This window comes from Mirounga angustirostris, unplaced genomic scaffold (assembly GCF_029215605.1).
Source record: "Mirounga angustirostris isolate CCGP_5_RB_7025 unplaced genomic scaffold, mMirAng1.0.hap1 SCAF_3, whole genome shotgun sequence".
Classification (NCBI taxonomy): domain Eukaryota; kingdom Metazoa; phylum Chordata; class Mammalia; order Carnivora; family Phocidae; genus Mirounga; species Mirounga angustirostris.
This window is the reverse complement of record NW_026991711.1, coordinates 134,280,281-134,286,280: the sequence shown is the minus strand read 5'-3', so window position 1 is coordinate 134,286,280 and position 6,000 is coordinate 134,280,281.

Below are 6,000 nucleotides of genomic sequence, written 5' to 3'. Positions count from 1 at the left end.
ATTCTTAGTCTATGCCTTTTTAAAAACTTTACATTTTGAACAAACTTTAGACTTGCAGTTGTATGAAGAGTGCAGTTCCTACATATTCCTCAGTGTTTCCTGTAATGTTAACAACTCAGATAACCATAGAAAAATTATCCAAAATCAGAAATTAACATTAATTTTACACTATTAACTAAACTCCAGAAACTATTTGAATTTCACCAGCTTTCTCATTGTGTTTTTGGTGTCGAGATCTTACTGTCCAAGATCCCACATTGCATTTAGTTGTTTCTCCCTTGGCCCTTCCAGTCTTGTAACAATTCTTCAGTTTTTCCTCATCTTTCACCTTGACACTTCGAAGAGTACTGGTAAGTTATTTTGTAGGATATCCTTTAGTTGGGTTTGTCTGATGTTTTCACATGATTGTTATAAAGTTATGTACTTTTTGCAGTTTTATTACATATTTCTCAGTAAATCATATTAAGGGTTCATAAAGTCAATAAGCTTTATTCCTGGTGGTAGTGACTCTAATCACTTCATTAAAGTGGTATCTACCAGGTTTCTCTACTATAAAGTTACTATCTTACCCTTTGTGGTTAATAAACATCTTGAGGGGCATACTTTGAGAGTACATATATACTCTTGCTTCTTCAACTTTTGTCCACTCATTTGGCTTTTAAAGTTTTCTTCAAGAAGATGGGCCCCTAATGATCTCCACCTCCTGATTCTTAAACACTCTTGTGTGAAGCCCTCTCACATTGTACCAGGGTTGGTATGTGTGGTGGAAATGATCACATGCCACTTCCAAGCTCAGGTTATAAAAGACACTGGGGCTTTCATCTTGGGCATGCTTTTTTATGTTCTCAGTCTCCTTCTCCCTCTTTTGGGTCACTTTTTCTAGTAAAGTCAGCTGCTGTGTTGTTAGCAGCCCTGTGGAGAGGTCCACATGGCAAGAAACCGAAGTCTCTAATCAGTAGCCACAGGCGTGAGTTTGGAAGCAGACCCACCAATCCCCAGTCAAGCCTTGGATGACTGCTGCCCTGGCTGATACCTTAACTGCAGTCTTGTAAGGGACTCTGAGGCAGAACCACCCAGCTAAACTACTCTTGGATTCCTAAACCACAGACACTGTGAAGCAATGAATATTGTTTTACTGCATCAATTTTAGGTAATTTGTTACACAGCAATCGATAACTAATGTAGTGTGAATCACTTAATCTGACATTAATAGAAGCCAGAAGTGTCTATGTTCATTTAGTCATATTAGCTATTGTCTCTATCGCACAGATGAGAAACCAAAGTGTGGCAGGCTTTGAATTAGCTATCTAGAAGTCACTCGCAATCCCTTTTATCTGCCCTGTATTCCTTTAATGTAGAGGCTCAAAAGCTAAAACACTTATGTTCCCAGATTTCTTTGCATTTAATAGTTGCCATTTCACAGTACTGACTAATGAGATATATGTAAAAGTGCACTGGGAGAAGCCTTCTCTTGCTGAACAATGGACAACACCTTAGGAAGAAGCCTTTGGCCTATTTTCCTGCCTGGAAAACAAGGTTAGCAGCCATCTTGCTTTTCATCCTCATAGTAACCTGGAGATTAACAGCTGTTTTGTGGCAATGAGGGTGAAAACTATAATCTAATAATGTAGAAAAGGGAAACAGTAGGGGTCTAGATCCATGGTGATTTCCTTGAAACTAATAAACCCCTTACTTCTTCAAGCCATTGCTTAGTAAGGTTTTTTTGTTTGAAACAGGGCACATTCCTAACTAATATACTGAGATGAGGTGAGGTCATTCAAACCCAGGTCTGCTGACTTTAAGCCCTAGACTCTGATGGTAAAACAACACACCATCGGAATAATAGCAAAAACTACTTGAAAGGAGGTAGTTTGATGCAAACACGACCAGGTGTCCTACAGACAGGGATATGACCTGGCCGTGCTCGGGAGAGTCAGAAATTGTGTTCCACTCCTCCACTTCATTATCAACTTCCTACTTTCTCACCTCCAGAAGCTATACTTTGGCTTCTACCTCTACCACCTCACCAAAACTAAGCTTGGCAAACTATGGCCAACAGCCTGTTTTTATAAGTAGTTTTACTGGAACACAGCCTTGTCAATTCACTTATGCAGATCAATGGATGCTGTTTGCACTGCAATGGCAGAATTGAATAGTTGTGACAGAAACCAACTGGCCCTTTATAGAAAATGCTTGCTGACCTCTGCTCTAAATTAAGGCCATAGTGCTCTTTTTAATATTGCAATCTGCCCTATCTCTTACAATGACTTCCTTAGGATTCCCCTTAGGATAAAGACCAAAATCCATTAACATGGCTCAAGAGGCCATAATCAGATTCCTGACCACTTTTCCTGCATCATCTCTTGTTACGTATTCCACTACCTTCTGCTTTCAATGCTTCAGCTGTACTTCATTTCTTTCAGTTTGTTGAGTGTCCCCTGCCCATGCTAATTTCAGAGCCTATGTGCTATATATAATTTCAGGGCCTTTAGAATGCCCTCCCTCTATTTCTTCCTTCACTTAGCTCACATCTACCCTTTCCTCAGGTCTCAACTTAAACATCACTTCCTCCATGTAGGCTTCTGTGAACTCCCCAAAATACATGAGTCCCCCAGTTCCCACAACGCTCTAACTTGCTTATGACATCTATTTACTTGTAATTATATATTTAGTGTTGTTTTCCACAAGATGGTAAGCAAATACTAACCCTATTTGCCTTGTTCAATGTGATAGCCCTGACATTTAGCTTAGTGTCTAGAATATAGTAGGCACTTAATAAATAACTCCTTGCTCTCCCTTACCCTACTGATTTCCGTCAAGTCTCTTCTGATACTGTCCACCACTTCTATCTCTACTACGATTCACCTAGCTGAGCCAACCATCGTGTCTTGGCTCTTTCAGAAGGTATCTAACAGGTCTTCCCACTCTGGATTTTTCTCCACAGTGCAACCAGATTGATTTTTCTAAGATGCAAATCTAATTATGTCACTCTCCTGTCTACAGCCCTAAAATGGCTTCCCATGCTCTCTGAACAAAGTCTAAAGCCCTTAAAAGGCTTATAAAACCCCTTTGTAATTTAGATTTTTATCTCTCTCTCAAAAGCACCTGTTAGAGTCATAACGATTCCCTTTCAGATCTGTAACCACAAGTCCTCTTTCAACCTTGGGTCTTTGCCAGTGGTATTCACTATACCTGCCTGAGACACTACTCCCCACACCTCCACTTTCACCCAGGTATGTCCTACACAGTATTTGGGAATCATCATAGACATCTCTATCCCCTGGAAGCCTCATCATACTTCCCAAGTCTCATTTAGAGGTTCCTTCAATAGTAATTTACACTCCATTCTCCTCATAGCCAGCCCCCCGGCCCCTTAACACAACACCATTTGTAGCATTAATCACACAGAAAGCTATACGAGAGAAGGGACTATCTGGCTTTTTTTCCATTGTACTTCCAGTATTCATCACTGCTTGGTGCATAAGAGGAGCTCAATAAATATTTACTGAATGAATTCAAATGATTCAACAGGAAAGCAGTTTGTCCTAATTCCAAATGAAAACTTTGAAAACTTGCATTACATTTCCTCATTAAGTTTCATCATGAATTCCAATCCTATAGCCCACAATTTACCCAGCATGGACCCCACACTCATTTCAACCAGTACTCCTAATTCTCTTACCACCCGATATTGCACCTGCCTCTCAAGTCCCCAAATTATGAATTAATTTAGCAGTCTAATTTCTACCCTTTGGGTTCTGGACTGCTGATCTTAGGGGCTCTATAAAGTCCCAGAACCTTTCTAATTGGCTCCACTGAAAATGTTATGGCTTCTAACCCCATTGCGCTCTCACTATGACTTCTGTGGTGCTTCTCCTTATTTCTAGCCTACTCTCCTACCGTATGTCTAAACCCTACCACTTAACTCAAAACTCCCAGATATACTAGGCCTGCTCACCCTCCACAGATGATCCTGCTCCTCTGTCACCAACCTTAGAGGGAATCAGATATGAATCCTCTTTGTTTGCTCTAGACTTTCTTTCCTTTCTCTTGTCCCTCTTCCTTCACCTCAAGCTGAAGCCTTTATCCGTGCTCTTGACCCTACTTCTCTGGCTTGCTCTTGGGCTCTGCCATATTAATGTTGTTATTGCCACGTCTTACATTGCAGCTATATGTAAGGGCCCATCACGCCTTTTCATTGTGTTGCATCAGCTGCAGTCATATTCACTCCAGTGCTACTTGATTATGGCACCCTAGGATGGTGGTAGCACTTCCATATTTGATGTGCTTCATTAGCAAGGGAGCTTGAAGTGTTACAAATCAAAAAATGATCATGTTGCCATCCTTCTGCCCACTCCAGCCAGATCATAAAGGAAAAGAACTATGTGCTGTGAACGGGACTGAGACAGTCCCAAGTCTTCTGCCCTTCCACCAACCATCACATGTCAGGAATAACCCCAAGTGAATGTATCTTGTCTTGGTAATTTGATTAAAATCACGGTTAAAATCATGTTGTGCTTTGTTTTTGTTGTTCAACAGGACCACAAAAATAAGCCAACAACAGGAATTTGAGAGTCAACAATTACAATCCTGGAGATGGTACAGACTCTTGGTTCATATATTCTCTCTCACTGTTGTCACCTTCAAGCCCTCAATGCTTTCAATCAGCATCTTTTCTAAGTCACAGAAATCAATAAATACCAAAATATATAAAATAGAAAAAAAAGGTTTGTGAACACAAATGGATTCTTAGCTGATAACTGCCTGATGAGCTTCAGGATGGAGGGGTAGGGGCAAAAACTGTCAATTCCAACAAAACCACAGTCCATTCAAAATAAACATTATCATAAAACCCTTTAGATTTCTGAAGTTTAGATGGAATTTTCAGAAAGCGGCAAGGACCACAGCAGTGTTCCTCAGATCTGCAGACCCATTTCCTTCTCCCCAACTTCCAAAAACATACATACTTAGCAAAAAGCTTTGCATTCATTTTAAGACAAGGATAGAAGAAACAGGAACTACCTCTGTAAATAAAAGGTATAAGGAAGAGAAAATTCTTTATATTTAACTCCACCTTAGAGCAATTATTAGTTATGTTATGCTTTGATCTTTTCTGCTATGCTCACTTATATATATTATTTTCAATACCTTTAAAAAAAAAGAGAAAAATATGTAAGAATTAAACATTTTAAGGACCTTTCACAAACCAAATGACAGTAGGTTTTTATTAACATATCTTACAATGTTGATTATTCCTAGTTTTGTAATCTCTGCTTAATTATAAAGATTGATTTAGCCTCTACAGTAATGTACTGTATTTAAATGATCATTCATACAAGATATCACACCAGTACATTTTTTTTTTTAATAATATACACACATCACTCTAGCTTGGACCTGTTATTTTTAAAAGTGGGTTTATAAATGGGACTTATAAAAGTTATGGGGAAAAAATTAAAGTTCTAGTTTAGCAGCATGCATGTATGTAATTCAAGTACAATTTTCAACCAAGTGCTTTTTAAAAATTTACTGGTGACTAATTCACCAATATCAAAATAAACACTATCAAATACCCAAATTTTAATGTTAAGGCTAATATTTTCACTTCACATCCATATGCACAATCATAAAACATTCCATTTTAAATATGTAGTAATCAAAATCTGAATACATTATACCATGTATATATAGCATCAGAGTTTCAAACTGTAGAATTATTCAAGTTCATGAATCCTGTAACAGTATTTACTAGAGATTTAAATTAGCATTTTGCTCTTCAACCACACTTACAAATGGTCTGGTATTCAGAATGACCAATGCAAAAAATATGACAGGCTGAACTTATGATACAGTATTTAAAAAAGTAGCAATGTGTTGGAAAGGACAACTATTTAGTTAAACAGAATCAGTCTCATCTTTCAGAAAGTTATCTTAATATTTTGGAAATGTATATAAAAATAGCAAGCTATTTCCATTTATTTTATTGTAGAGCTATAGGTA